Raw genomic sequence first — 16,421 nt, 5'->3', positions numbered from 1 at the left:
CTTAAAACTTCTTTCCTTTTAAGTTCCTTAAAAGTTCCGTAAAATGACAAAAGCTCATCTATCTGAAAGACCATATTATTTAGTAGAAGAGTTTCTTAACGAATAACTAACAAATTACAGTACTTTCATGTACAAGTAACTAAAGTATTATTTTTATTTTGTGATATTGACGATTTATGTAATTTCTATAAATTTTGCTTTGTTCATAAAATTGTACAATTTTCAGTAATAATAAAGCATATTTCTCTTCAATATTTAAGAGGAATAAAGAAAATATCAAATCTTTAAAGAACTAGGAAGCCGCATGTCTGGGAAATACAGTAAAAATATAGGAAAAAAATAAATTGCGGAACTGATAAACTATGTTCTTTGTTAAAAGAATTAAAGGTAATTATAGGTACAGAAAAGCAGAAAAACCATGTGCTTTCAGAGCGAGACGTTTGGATATGGTTTATTTTTTTACGTTGCAGCAAATATGGGAAGGAACCTAAATTTACTTTTTATATATTTAACGAAAGACATTGAAAATTTACATAACCAAACTACCGGAAGCAATAAAAAGATAAACAAATTAGACTAATTAAAACACAATAAATAATTCAAATAAAAACTGGAAAAGGGCCACAAAATTAAAGCCATTTATCGACACATACACAAGCCGCAGCTGGTAAATTCTAAAACTATATGGACGTAGCAAATTATGAAATATGACACAAAGCTCAAATAAATCAAGCACTGGACAATAAGTTATGCCTTCTCTGAATACGAAATATATTTTTGTTTCTCTAGATAAATTACCCGTTGATATTCAGCTGAACCCATTTTTAATTTGGAAGTTTAAAAAGTATTTCAAATAAACTGACTTGAAAACTAAAAAATTTAATTTTTTCTTTAAAAGTCTTTGAAGCCGGCGTCGTCTGTCGCTAAACCAACTTCGTTTAAAGAAAAAGGATGAAACTTACTTTTTGATGAAAGTTGAATGTAAAAGAACTATTTTCTTTTAAGAACATTCCGGTATACAAGTTTCTTGAAAGGTGATAAGGGTGAATAAGATTATAGTTTTATTTTCGAGTTTAGGTACATTTAATTTTCTCTTGGTTTATTTCGTCTTCCCGACGATCCCTACTCTGCGTTTATTTTTATGTTTGCATTATAAATATTTTAAGTTGTACTAATTAACGTAATATATTAATTTATTTATGATTGTTAGAAATTATTGATAAAATGATAAAAAATGAAATCAACAAGATCAGTAGGAGGTGGGTAGGTTAATATAAATATTGCTTAATGAGGTTAAGCAATAGTGCCTAAATAAGAAATTGGAAACAATTTAAAACTATGAAGAAAAGCAAAGATAATTCAACTTTTTTTAAGAAGTCAACTATTTTTAACTGATAAAACGTCATAGCAACGCCACGTTTCCTACTGACAAAACTCTTTCCTGCCCGTGATTTCTCAGCGACAAAACTATGAGAGATCCGTCACGAAGGTGTCTGGTAATTCTATTGTTGTCAGTTTGACAAATGAATCCTGATATAATGAATCCAGACGAACAATCAAGATTTGGATGTCAGTCAGGTAAAGAAATCAAAAAATTGGTTTTGGAAAATGTCCCATTGAACACGCAGAGGTCCAGAAGCTTTATTTGGACCCAATTTTCCGAATTCCTAGGAGTGAGAAATTTGACGCTTGAAAGATGTACATACCATAACGGAACTAGCAAAAATTATAGAGGATTATGCCTTTAACCGCTTTGGGACTGTCCGCTCAGTACCGTGATGCACACGGGTGCTACATGAGTTTTCGTTCGCCATATACGGCGATGCCACCGTCATCACCATATTTAAAATATTTTTGTTCCGTCCCAATTACCTTATTCAAATCGAAAAGTGGGGAAACCACGCCCAAAAATGGGTGATGTCTAGGAGATTAGATTTAGTTAATTTGATTGGTGACAAGTAAAGCTCGGAATATAGGCAAAATGCCTTTTTTGCCTATTTTGCCTATTATAATTGTTTTTTGCACTTTTTGCCTTTTTTCGTAAATTCCGCCTATTTGTGCCTTTTTTAAAATTTCATGGTACTACCCATGATATTATTCTATTACTAAACCATTCTATAATAAAATTTTGGGTCAATAATAAAATATCAATGGTTTGTTTATATATAACAGATTTCTAGGAAAATGTACCTGATCGAGACTTGAGGGTTAACTATTTGGAAATCCCTAAGCTTTATTGGTTTATTATTAGTTGTACAGTCGGTTACTATATCAGAGTTTAGTCACAAATTGCTATATCCTAGTTTAGTTTTGTTGCGTATACCGAAAAGCAAAAAACACGTTTTAAAACGTTCTAGACATTTGTGTGAAAAGATGACATCTAAATTAAGGCTATGGATCGCACCTTATTCGGAACTTTCTCTAGAAGGAGATGGAGCATTTTGCAAACCATGCGGCAAATCGGTAAGTTTTATTTTTTCTCGTCCCACAACATAACTAAATTCTAAAGCGGTTTTAGAATTCTAATTATTTTTTTTTTAATTCTCAGATTTCAAGTAGAAAAAAGTACTTTATTGACCAGCATTGTGGAACCCCACTTCATAAACGTAATTTGGAAAAATTAAATTCCTCGTTAGCCTAAATATCTCTGCGGGATAGTTTAAGCAGTTCAAAAAAAAGGAGGAAGACGCATTTAAATTTGATTTATGCCAGATGATGATTCCATCCAACATTCCTCTATATAAAGTTAATAACCCTAGTTTTAAATGCTTTTTCGAAAAATATCTTAATAAATCCTTACCGCACGAGAGTACATTGAGAAACATACTGTGGAAAAATGTTATGTGGAATGTATTTCAAAAATTAAGCGGGAGTTAGAGGGCAATTTTTTGTATATTATCGTGGATGAAACGACAGATGTATGCGGCAGGTATATAGCTAATTTAATGATCGGAATTTTGAATGAAAACTTTGCGAGAAAACCTTATTTAGATGCCGTTAAAGAATTGGAAAAAACAAACAATTTAACAATAAGTCGATTTATACAAGATAGTATAACAAACCTCTTTTTACCCAACGCTATACCAGTGAATAAAATAGTTTTAATGCTTTCAGATGCTGCGGTATAATATATACAATATAATATATACAATATAATATAATATATATAATACAAATTAATTTTAAGTGATCGAAGACATAGTTTTAAGACCGAGAATATTGAAAAACATTTAGTTGTTTCTATTAATGATAAAATTTTAAGTGGTTACAATGTTTAATTATTAATTTACAGTTATTTAGTTACTAGTTTATTTATACTAATGTTATGATTATGATGTGTAAATATACCTGCCTTAAGTTAATATTACGTTAATTCACTTTGTACAATAAATAATATTATATTCCTTTATTGCCTATATTTTGCCTAAATGTTAATATTCCTGCCTTTTTTAATAAAAATCTTTGCCTATATAGGCGCCTTTTTCTTCAATTTTTGTTGCCTATAAATCCGAGCTTTAGTGATAAGGTTGTTTTGATGTTTGACTGATGAGATTATGTGGGAAGAGGTTACTGTGCTTCTGTTTACCACTTACCTTACCAGCTGAGTTTTTGTTGTCAGAGAAGTAGGTGTTTATAATGTCTCAGAGCAGCGATTCTAAATCCGACCTAGATTTCGATCACAAAGGTTCTGACGATGATATAAGTTCATTAAGTGATTATTCAACTACAGACGAGGAGGAAGCTAATGAACCAGTACAACTAGGGGATTGGAAAGTTATTTCAAATCCATTTGGCGACCAAAAATATTCTCCAATGAATCGTATTGAACTTCCTGATGATTTTCACCCTGCTATAGGTATTGATTCTCATAAATCCATCAAAATTTGTTTCAGTTAAAATAGTTAGAAGCCTTTGTAACTGGACCAACAAGCGTGCTAAACTATATTTTCAGGAAAGTAAAAATTTTTTTCGCAAAATGTATGGCCTAATATGGAGGGATGTTTCTGAAATCCTTCCTATTAGAAGGATCTCCGGTATTTTCTGGAAAAATTATGAGTAGAGACTGGTGAGAATTTTATTTTTGTGCCATAGATGTTTATTTTTGTTTCTTGTAGGTTTTTCGGAATTATAAAGTTTTTGAGATTCGGTCCTCCAGGAGCTGTACAAAAATCAAAACGCTGACGCGTTTAGCTGTATTTTTGCGCTGTTACGTGAAAATGACACACTTCTAATTGACATAGGTGAAACATGCGTAATTGATTAATGTCTTATGCTATACAAAGGCCGCTTGCATTTCAAATAATATATTAAAACAAAAAGGTCCAGATTTGGAATAAAACTATTTTGCTTATGCCCCTGCGATCCAAAAATGAGGGATTATACAATCAACTTCAGACTGTATATTGGGAAACATATATATGGTGTATATACCAGGCATAGCATTATTATCAATGACTGAGCGAATAGTTGTTTTCCTGATGCGAAATCTATTGGAAGAAGGTCGTGAAGTAATCCTGTATAGCTGTTATTTGTCTGTCGGCTTGGCTCAATTTCTAATATCAAAAAATACTTTTGTAATAGGCACTATAAATATAAGACGAGGACTACCGCAAGAAATTTCAGTACTTCCCCTAGATAAGTATCAGTAGTTTTTTTTTTTTTAGAAATAAGGATATGCTAGTTGTAAGATTTCGCGACAAACGGGATATCTATGTTTTGACTACAAAACTTACTGCTGGTTTCGAAGAAAAACAAAGATATGAAACTTCAACAAAGTGAACCAAATAAGAAGTTTACAAAATAGACACCCATTTTCTTTCTTATTGATGAAGAAAGACCCATTAAGCATGACATTTTTAAGATAGCCTAAGTGTCTCTTTTTGTTAAAATATGTTACACCCTGTATAATTATTAAAAAGTGATAATTAGATATTAAAATAGTATAATTATTAACATGTTGAGATGTCACAATGAATTGAAATATGTTATGAATAAGTAAATGGAGTAAAAATTGAAAATGGTGTTTTAATTTATTAATCATTTTATATAATAATTGGTTGTGATTAAGTTAGGGTTTCCGCAGTTTCCAAAGTTCAGAAGTGTCGATAATATTGTTCAATACACCCCTGATCTGTTGCGACGTGGGACCGATTAAAACACTGACGTACTGCATTAATTTTACCCGCGAGTGCTCTACTTTCCTCAAAGTGAATTACATTGTGGAAAATCAGGCGAGATGAAGCAAGTTTTCCGTACAACATCCATTCATATACGTGTCAAGACTTGATAACTACATGCGCTAAGATTAGCCTTGAGTGATGTTACCTCTCCAGGACATTCAAGATTCCCTTAAGATCATCAGGGAATTGGATACGTGATAAGATAGAGTTGAGAGTAAAGAAGGTAGCTCAATGTTATACCAAATAAGAAGACAAATTGACTAAACATCTGAAATACCTACTAAAGGAATATTAAAAAGTATATTATGAACACAATTTTTAATAAAATTAAATAATTTTAACGAATATCAAATTAGAGTGAAAATTTATTTAAAAATGGTGTAGAAGATTATTGTAGTGTAAATGTTTATTGTAGTAAAAGAATAATGTAAGTTGTTAGAACTAACATAAACAAACAAAATAACAAAAATAACCAAAGGGAATTAGATGAATGAAACGAACAAAGAAATGTCACATTTAAAAAGTTAACAAAATTAATTTAACCTTCATAAAAGGTAATTTTATTTAGCGTATGGCATTTTGATGCATGTAATATTATACTACTACTAAGGATTTTCACAGTTTTCACTGTCTTCCTTCACTCAACCGTTTTCTCCAATTTTCCCTGTCATTCCAGTCTCCATCTCGCTGGGTTCTTTTCTCCATAGCCTCGTCGATTTCATCTCTGAATGACCTTCGGGGTCTTCGTCTCTTTCTTCTTCCAATCGGGCTCCATTCTGTGATTTTGTTTATCCAGCGTCCTCTGTCCGCTCTTCTGACGTGGCCGTACCAGGATAGTCTCTTCTCCTCTATATAGTCGATTATGTCTGATTGCACTCCCATTCTCCGCTTAATCTCTGCGTTTTCAATTCTGTCTCTTTTTGTAAGTCTACAGCTTCTCTTCAGGAACTCCATTTCTACTGCTCTTATTCTACCTCTATTTCTCTTGTTTATTGTCCAGTTTTCGGACCCATATGTCAGGATACTTCTTGTCAGGGTATTATATATTCTCTTTTTTGTCTTTATCGTAATGTTCTTATCCCACAACACTGAGTTTAGTTGTCTTATACAGTTTCTTGTTTGTCTCAGTCTGTTGTTTATATCTTCTTCTGTTGTTTCCTGGTTCGATATTATGGTTCCTAAATACTTGAATTTATCTGTTCCATTTAGTTGTCTTCCCTCGTCTATCTCTAGGTTTCTCATATCCTTGTTTTCTGTTGTTAGGTATTCGGTTTTCTCTAAGTTTATTTCCATTCCGTTGTTTTTATATTCTTCTTCTAGTTTTCTGAGCATAAAGCTGAGATCTTCTTCATCTTGTGCGATGACTACTTGATCGTCGGCAAAACTTAAGGTGTATAGGTATTCGTCTCGTCTCCCTATACGAATACCTATGTAATATTATAACAAATCTAAAAAACTAACAGTCACTGTATAAAAAACAAAAGTCTATGGTACTTTGAACATCCTCCCCTTGAATAGTAAAAGCAGGCTAGTGTATATCTTTTTGTACTCAATTTGATAAACGAAATACTCCCATTACTTCAGTTAACTTTGCTTTACTTAATCAGTAGACCCATTTGTACCTTTGGGTGTTGGGCCGTTTAAAATACAGTTCATTAAATTACAATATTTGACAGTCTTCTGAGGTGTCCTAGCTCTTAACGAACGTTCTCCATTCCTTCCTATTGGATGCCATCTGTGTTGCTTCCTGCCAAGTCTTACCCTTACTCTGCATATTTCTTTATTTTTCTTTAAGGCTTTTTAAAGAAATATATCTGAGCTTTATAGACATGGAAAAAACTTCAATTAAAAGCTTAATAAATAACTTCTTAGAAGCACATAAAAATTATATTACTATCTTCACAGAAGCATCTAAATCTCATAATGATGTAGACTCAGCTATAGTTTCCCCAACACCTAATCTTATATTTAAACTTCCGCCAGAAACAATCATCTTCACAGCAGAACTGTATGCCATATACAAAGCTCTAAAATAATAAATACCTCTAACATTGCACGAACTCTCATTCTTACTGATTATCTTAGCTCTATCGCAGCCATATAACATTTATATCTAAAAAACCTCATAGAAAAAAAAATTTAATCCAATCCAATTAAATCCAGAGAAAACAACTCAGATATTCGAGTTTAATTTCCAGCAACAGACGTATCTTCCAACATTAACTCATACCCAAATGTACAACAGCCGTCAGCTTGCCTGTATTAATATGGATATTCATTTAGAAGACGAAGAAAGGGGCATTACGCTCTTCTGGAATAAAACTATCGTGCAAAGGAGGTGTTACGAGATTCTTGTCTGTATAGATTTTTTACCAGTAACCAAATAGGATTTACTACAGATAAGAAAAAGCTAATTTTCTGGTCAGATAATTGTGGTGACCAAAATAAGAACCATTCTTTACTTGTTATGTATCTCGGTTTAATTGCAAAAGGTTACTTTTCAGAAATTACTTATAAATTTTCTGTGAAGGGACATACCTTTCTCGCGTGTGATCGCGACTTTGCCACTATGGAGAAAGCAAGGAAGCATGCCAAGCCGCTTATACCAAAACTTCACTGAAATGATTGCTAATGCTAAAAAGAAAAATCTGTTCTAAGTAGTGAATACTACAACATTTTTTGACTGAATTAATCAAGCTATATCCATAATAAACACTAAAAACTTGCAGATATCTTAGGCTACTATGATTCGAGTAATATCTGAAAACTTTGGTGAAGTTTATATAAAAAAAAAGTAACGGGAATTTTACTCCATAGCTTAAAACTTCAGTGATCAAACCTGGAATCACTAAGTCGAGTTGTGGCTATACCGGAGAATGCTTAAGATCCCGTGGACTGACCGAGTTACAAATGAAGAGGTCCTCAGAAGAATGAATAAGATCCAAGAGGTACTGACCACCATCAAATCTTGAAAGTTACAGTTCTTCGGACATATTATGCGAAATGAATCCAGATATGCTCTCCTTCAAGCCATCCTGCAAGGAAAAATATTTGGAAAACAAGGTCCAGGTAGAAGAAGAACCTCTTGGTTACATAACCTCACAATCTCGTTCAATACAACATCCGTGCAGCTTTTCCGCGCTGCTACAGATAAGATAAAGACTGCCATGATAATCGCCAACATTCGTAACGGATGAAAACATCAAGAAGAAGGAGAAGAGTTTTGAGGAGTTAAAAATCGAGATGCAGGAAACTCCTGTGCCATTGTCTACCGATAAAAATAAAGATACCCAAGTCATGCTACCATATTTAGCAGGAGGAACAAAAACTTTTTACGAAAACTTCACAAGATGCTGATTTTTAAATTTTTAATTAAAGTTACTGCAGTAAATAAATAAATGTTGGCATTATTTTCACTATAATTACTGTTAATTTGATCTTTTTCTTTTGACTTTTAAATACAAGTAAATACTCACTTACAACGTTAACTTGCATAAATAATGGCACTTATAACGTTTTGTGCTCTTATTGTTCTTAAATTAATTAAAGCATAAACTATTTTATTTCACTAGACTTTAAATTTGTTTGTTAATAGTGTTAATTGAACCAAAGTTTAATAATATGAATATAAAGAATTATTTCGCTCGTTTTTTTAACTAAAACAGTTTTTGGTCTCTACTGAAAACTTTTATTTTGGGCACTAACAACATGGTTATGGTTTGGTGCCCCTCATATCATCTTTCTTACCACGCTATGCCAAAAGGTGCTGACAGATCTGTAAAAGAAGCGAAACTATGCTGCAGGGAATATAAACATTTTTTTCCAAGTTATATTCTTGTTGCTCATCTGATCACACTATTTGGATTCTTCTGTAATAATGCCTGTTTGTTGGTCAATTAAATACACTCAGGTGCAAAAAAATCGATCCATTCCTTATTTCTTATTTATTTGAAGTTATATAATGTTAGAGACATTAAATTACGTATGTAAAGTTAGGTGTACCCTCGTATACGAGAAATAAAATAATATTTCTAATATTGCTTTTTATATTTTTTAAAACAAATTATTATTTCAGGTTTTTTGTCAAAAAGGGTCTGTAGATATTTATTGAATGTTGTTAATGAATGCATGTTTTTAATTCAACAACCCTACTAGTGTAGTGATTTTATTTTTCAAACGTGTTATATTTTTATTTAATTTTCCTTCCTAAATGTCTCTAACTGCAACAGATGCTTCAAGGGCGGTGACTTTAGTTCAAGATGGTCGTAGCCAATATTATGCAGCTGAAATGTTGAGTGTTAGTCGTTCTTCGGTTCAAAGAGCAGTTGGGCGTTTTAGCGACACCGGTAACTTCACAAGAAGACCAGGATCAGGTCGTAGAAGGGTAACATCCGAAAGAGATGATCGATTTCTGGTCTCATCATGTTTGAAAAATCGGCACCTAACTTCAGTTGAACTGGCAAATCGTCTGAGCGAAGTGAGAAATGTGGAGGTAAGCAGATGGACAGTTCGTCGACGACTTGTAGAAGGTAATTTATTATCCAGAAGGCCAGCCCTATCTCCAATACTATCCATAGAACATCGCAGAGCTCGCCTAGCTTTTGCAAGAGAACATGAAAACTGGAGTGATGCAGATTGGGGCAATGTATTGTTCTCAGATGAGTCCAGATTTTGTCTAAGGTCACCAGATTGCCGAAAAAGGGTTTGGAGAAGTCACGGGGAGCGATATTTTCAATGTAATATGGCGGAAAGAATAAGTTATCGGGAGGGCTCCGTTATAGTTTGGGCTGGTATCAGTTCAGAAGCCCATACTGATTTAGTTATTGTAGATAGAGGTTCTATGACTGCTGCAAGATACATAACAAGTATTTTAGATCAGCATGTGGCACCGTGCTAGAATCGTCAACCAATATATAGAGGAGGTGGGAATTGTCCGTATGAACTGGCCAGCCTGCAGTCCCGATCTCAATCCCATAGAACACCTATGGAACATGATGGGAAGACGTCTTCGAGCACGAGTACCCCGTCCAAACAACTTGGCTTAACTTACAGCGGCTCTTCAAGAAATATGGGACCAATTGGATCAATTTGATATCCAGAGGTTAATTACCTCAATGCCTAGACGTGTACAGGCTGTTATAAGGGCCCGAGGGGAAACACTAGATATTGATTTATTATCAATGTTTTTCTTAATTTCAGAAAGTTTTGAATACTATTGTATTTTTGAGTTTTTGGCGTATGTCTCTATCAATAAATGATTTTTTTGGATAATCTGTAAAAATTATTTTAATCTAACATATACTTTTACGTATATAGCTGATTTAAAACTAATATCTTCAAACGTTTTTTTTTTCAGCAAATAATACTATTTTGTATTGAAATTATTAACTATACCAAAACCTTGACCAACTATTATTTGGGTATCCACTACTTGGGTAGTGTTTTCACAGATTTTTTTAGACATTACTTTTTAAACCGTTAGTCTTGGTTCACCTGAAATGATTATTGGTTCTTTAAAAAATGGGTGTGTAACAATTGTAATGTCTGGTTAATTATATCAATATTGTATGTACATTATAGACATAGTACGGGACTTGCGAGTAATAGTAAACGGAATCTTTTACCATTAGTCCAACATACCTGATATCGTCTTCTTTTCGCCTTTTCATTTTCACCTTTGGGGCAGTATTCTGGCAGATCGTATACTTTAAATATTGGAATAGTAGTTGTAGTTATTTAATTTGTTAATTTGTAGTAAGTTAATTCAAGAGCATGATTGGACACATATGGATAGCAACTTTCTTATACCAAATAATAGTTTTTTGCTCGCAACTGAACATTATTGAACATAAGACTAGAAGAGCAGTTCAAATGGGCGATTTGGTTACGGATTATACTTTAAAACACTCCTCCTGAGGGTGGCTGCATAAACTCAAAGCTTGGCGAAAATTTCATAATGAAATATGTAGTTAGGGGGAAGTGGGAAAGGAGTACGAACGGGTAACTTTGCATCTACGCCTAAACAAATTTCGATGCCATTGATTTGCAAACTGTCTTTTTTTTTGTTTTTTCACAATAAAATCTTTATTTTTAATATATTAAATTGTTAAATTTTTAATTTTAAAACTTAAAAATGTATGATTATTTACAATATTCAAAGTATTTATTTTTTTAATTGTATAACTTTGAATTAAAAATAGGTTTGTTCCAACACAACGAAAAACCGTCACATAACTTTTTATTATAGTGTTTTTCTGCCTAGAAATTAACGAAACATTTTAAAAAAATTTCAATTAAAAAAAAAGTATTCAATGAAACTTTTTACTAAATTATGAAATTTTCCATTTCGCCGAAACTTCCAAACTTCCATTTCATCCATAATTTTTTAATAACAACAAAAAGCATTCCTGATTTATTTTTGAAATATTTAACAGTAACTTTTAATGAATAGTAGATGTGAAAGTTTTTACGCTGTATGGATAATATTTAATCTTGTTTTAAAATAACAACTATAGTAGAAACCCTCAATTCAGAAGAGTGATATCATAGTTTAAACGCGGAATATCCTCAAATTTAAATGTACACAGCGGCCCTCGAAAACTGCCTGTTTTCTCGATTGCAATTTGCGTTTCCTCATAAGAAATTACAGAATATATAAAGTAGTATATTTATTTGTGCTTCTCTATAGTAGACTTGACCAGAAGTTGTCGAACAGTGTAGCCAAATCTTGTTCACAAGTAGTAATTACGGTCATACAAAACCTGTATTCTTTCACGCAGCGAATATTACCGTCATAAAAATACCAAAAAACATGATATTTTCAATAGTAAAAATTAAGCACAAAATTGTAATAAAATAAATTTTATTTATATGTTCCGTTTCGTTACGTATTTAAATTTATAAAATAAAAATCGATATTTTAAAACATTATTTTTCAATCGTTTGGCAATGTTGGAATTAGCGAGGGAACTCGGTTTTACAATTCGGATCCAGACATGCAGTAAAACTAGTTTTTATTATTTTTTGCCCAAGAAATGAACGAAGAAAACATTGGCGTTTCTATGGGTAAATAGTGCATGTGTTTTTGTGAGTATATTTTATGTGATAAGTTTGTAAACTTATTGTTGTCAATACTGTTTTATCAATACTGTATTGTAGTATTGATAAAACGTGTTATAGATAATAAGAGTGTTATATTTTGTCGTTTTATAGTAAATATTTAGTTATATTCTTTGAAATTTATGTATATATAGTATATATCCAGATTATTGAAATACAATGGACGAAAAACCGAGTTGTTCCAAGAGAAGACAGCAAAATTCTGATGTTGATTCCAAGAATGAAAAGCCGCAAAAGAGACGGAAAATGTTAACGTCCGAAGAGAAGGTAATGATACGAAACGTTTATGAAGGAATTGTCGGCAGAAAAATGGCATTAAACGTTAGCCAAGCGGTCGACATTTGTAGCAGTTTAACAAAAGTATCCGTTAGCTGTATTTATCGTGTACTTAAAAATACATCGGAAAATAAAAAGCAAGAAAAAGGTAAAACTAGAGGTAGGAAAAGCATTGTTTTGGATGACGAGACAAGGAATATTATACGTCGAAAAATTCATTCATTTTATTTTCGGAGTGAAATTCCAACACTGAAAAAAATTTCTCAAGAGCTCGAAAATGATGACTCTTTACCCAAGATATCTCGTAGAGTCTTAATCAGGACCATGCACGAAATGAACTTTCGATACGTAAAACGCAACAGAAAAAGTATGCTATTAGAAAAAAATGAAATTATTCTGTGGAGAAGAAAATATTTAGAAGAAATACGAAAAATTCGCAGCACTGGATGCAAAATATATTATTTGGATGAAACCTGGATTAACGAAGGTCATACAGTTGGAAAAGTTTGGCAAGATTTAAATGTAAAAAGTAAACGCGAAGCATTTATAGAAGGCTGGTCTACAGGATTAAAGGCTCCATCAGGAAAGGGACGGCGTTTAATCATCACCCATATAGGAAGTGATACAGGGTTCCTTGATGATGGTTTGCTTCAATTTGAGTCGAAAAAAATAGGTGATTATCATGAAGAAATGACTTCTGAAGTATTTGAGCGCTGGTTTAAGAGAATCTTACCAAAATTGGAATCTGGGTCTGTGGTTGTTATGTATAATGCGCCATATCATAGCCGCAGACTAGAACAATTACCGACGACGGCATGGCGGAAAGGGAGAATTCAAGAATGGCTTACAGAAAAGGGGATTGCATACGAAGAATCAATGCTCAAAATTCAACTACTTGACATTGCACGGTTAAGGAAAATTGAATATCTTAAATATGCTGTAGATGAAACTGCAAAAGATTATGGTGTCAAAGTTCTGAGTCTACCACCTTATCATTGCGAACTTAATCCCATTGAACTTATCTGGGAGCAAGTGAAAGGAGAAGTAGCACGCAATAACAAAACGTTCAAATTAAACAAAATTAAGAAACTTTTGATTCAAGCAATCCTCCATGTAACTCCAGAGAAATGGGCTAAATGTATAGGCCACATAATTAAAGAAGAACATCGTATGTGGGAACTTGACACTCATATCAAAGTTTTACTAGAGCCAATTATAATTACACCAGGTGGTGAAGATAATGACAGCGATAGCAGCACTGCATCTTCAGGTTTAGACAGCGAATAATATTTTCTAATAGTTTAATAAGAACATCAGCATAAAAAAACCAAAAACAAAAAAAAACGAGAAGAACATAGTAAGTGTGTATAGTGTTTGTGTTTAAACACATCAAACATTATTTTTATTTTGTTTTTATAGAATTTTATTTTGTTTTATAGGATTTTATTTTGTTTTGTTTTATACTGTTTAAGTGTTTTGTTCATTTTATTTAATAAGACAATATGGCTCTTGGCGATTACCCATTTAAAAAAAGTATGGCGCCACAAGACATACCTCTGGGGTGGCGTGGAAACTGTCTTAAAATTTGTTTTAAAAAAATTTCATTGTGTAACTCTTTAAGGACGGGTCACGTCAAAAGACGTTTTAGCGTAACTTCCGCGACAGCCGGTTGGCATCAGTAAACTTTCTGCAAAATTACTTCTTTTTTATAGCTTTTTGTTTGTGGCATTCTGTATTTTTAGGGGAATGTAGGGAATGAGCCACAAAATATTTATTCATATGTTTATTTATTGACGTTTCGATCTCTATATCCAGAAACCGTTTTCAATTGTACAAATGATAGTACTATTTATTTTCTATGGCTTTTCGCTTGTCGTTCTGTATTTTTAGAAATGATGTTGGGAATAAGCCACAATATATTTATTCAAATGTTTAATTTACGGACGTTTCGATCTCTATAAAGAGACCGTTTTTAAACATACAAATGACAGATATATTTATTTTTCTATAGCTGCTTGTTTGTGGCATTCTGTATTTTTAGGGAGAAGGTTGGACATAAGCCACAATATATCTATTTACATGTTTAATACATTGACGTTTCGATCTCTATTCCGTTTTTAAAGATAGAAAAAAAAAGAAAATAAACAATATAAGATTATAAAAATATATAATAATAAACAAATAAAATAAATATAACTACCATTTATATCTTTGAAAGCGGTCTTTGGATATAGAGATCGAAACGTCAGTAAAAACTTGTAAATAAATATATTGTGGCCTATTTCGAACATTAATGTTTGAAAAATAAAATATAATTAACGTTAAAATAAAAGTAAGTGTACGTCACTGGATTTCCAAACAGCTTTCCGCATTTCTGGGCCTTTAAACGATGACTCACTCTCTCAAATAGTGAAATTATACCATACTATCTTTTATTGACAGATACACTTTTAATTTTTTTTGTTTTCATTTAATTTTTGTTTTGTGTTAGTTATTTTTCATGTATTTTTTAATTTAAACCTTAGAGTAAATATATGATGATTAAAATCGAATTGATCGAGAGTAGTGAATCGATGTGAAGACCCGCTATTCCATGACACTACTCGTGACGACTTTATCTCGTGGCGCTATTTTCATGACACTTGCCTTAGTACTTCACTATAAAGAAAAAAGTAAAATACAACGCCAGTATAGAAGCTTCGCTTCAAAAGTTAAACTAATAAGCTCGTTTGCCTCTGAAGAGTGATATATTAAGCTTCAGACAATAAGCTCAGTTGAAGACAGCACAATTTAATGCATAAAAATACAAACGACAGTTTCCAAGAAAACTTTATCCGCTGTATAATTCTTTCGTTGTGGGGATTACTCTTAACCTTACACCGAGGACAGATTTCAGAAAAGAAACTCGTCAGAGCGTTGAAAAACTCCTGCTGCGCGTCCAATTCTAAATAACTCTAAATGTCCTAATCACTTGAGTGTCTCCCGACTTCATGCCTCATTAGAGAACAAACAAGAAATGCAGAGTAGAAAATAATTTTTAAAACATCCTCAAAGGGTGAAGCTGGAGCACACAAAAGAAAAAAGGAGCTAAAGATCTCGTTAGGTCGAGGCTTTATCGTGTTTTAAATTTAAAAATAGGATTCGAATGGAAAGGGCTATTGGATTCTACAGGTTAACCTTCGGAGATTTGTTTCAAAGAGGTTTAAAACTTATGAATATAAATATAGGATGATAAAAAAAAACAATGAATATTTGCACGTTGACTGCAAATCTATTTGAGATAAGTTTTTGCCGGAATCATTACGTTTTTCACTAAACCAATACTTAATTTTTAGTTTATTTAGGTTTAATACTCTCCAATTTTTTGGACATGGATTCATAGATTTGTTAGTTTAAGAAATCTTTGATTCTAGCGATGTTTGTAGGGAATTTTTTAACTATTTACTCATTCTATGATGAAAATCGTTAATTCTTAATGCTATATTCTTCTTGTCATTAACCCATTAACCGCCATGCAAAGAAATACTGCAATAATATGTAATATTTTTTATTAACTAGGGTAAAATAAACTTAAACATTCGTAAAAAAATTGTTTTACACTTTGATACTGACAGGTGTCACAATAAAAAAATGGTTCGTTTTCGAACCTTTGGAGGAACTGAGATATAAAATTAAAATACACAATTTTGTTTTTTGTGAAAAGTTTTAGAACATTTAGAGTGTAAATGAACCTGACATTTTTGACAAACAAAAACAGTATGGTTAGAACACTGCCTGCATCTTCTTCTTGCATTTTCTGCATGCTTTATAACTAAATGACCTATCTTATCTTTTCGGATTTTATAT

The sequence above is a fragment of the Diabrotica undecimpunctata genome, chromosome 9 (genome assembly GCF_040954645.1).
Source record: "Diabrotica undecimpunctata isolate CICGRU chromosome 9, icDiaUnde3, whole genome shotgun sequence".
Taxonomy (NCBI): Eukaryota; Metazoa; Arthropoda; class Insecta; order Coleoptera; family Chrysomelidae; genus Diabrotica; species Diabrotica undecimpunctata.
This window is presented reverse-complemented; position numbering follows the sequence as displayed.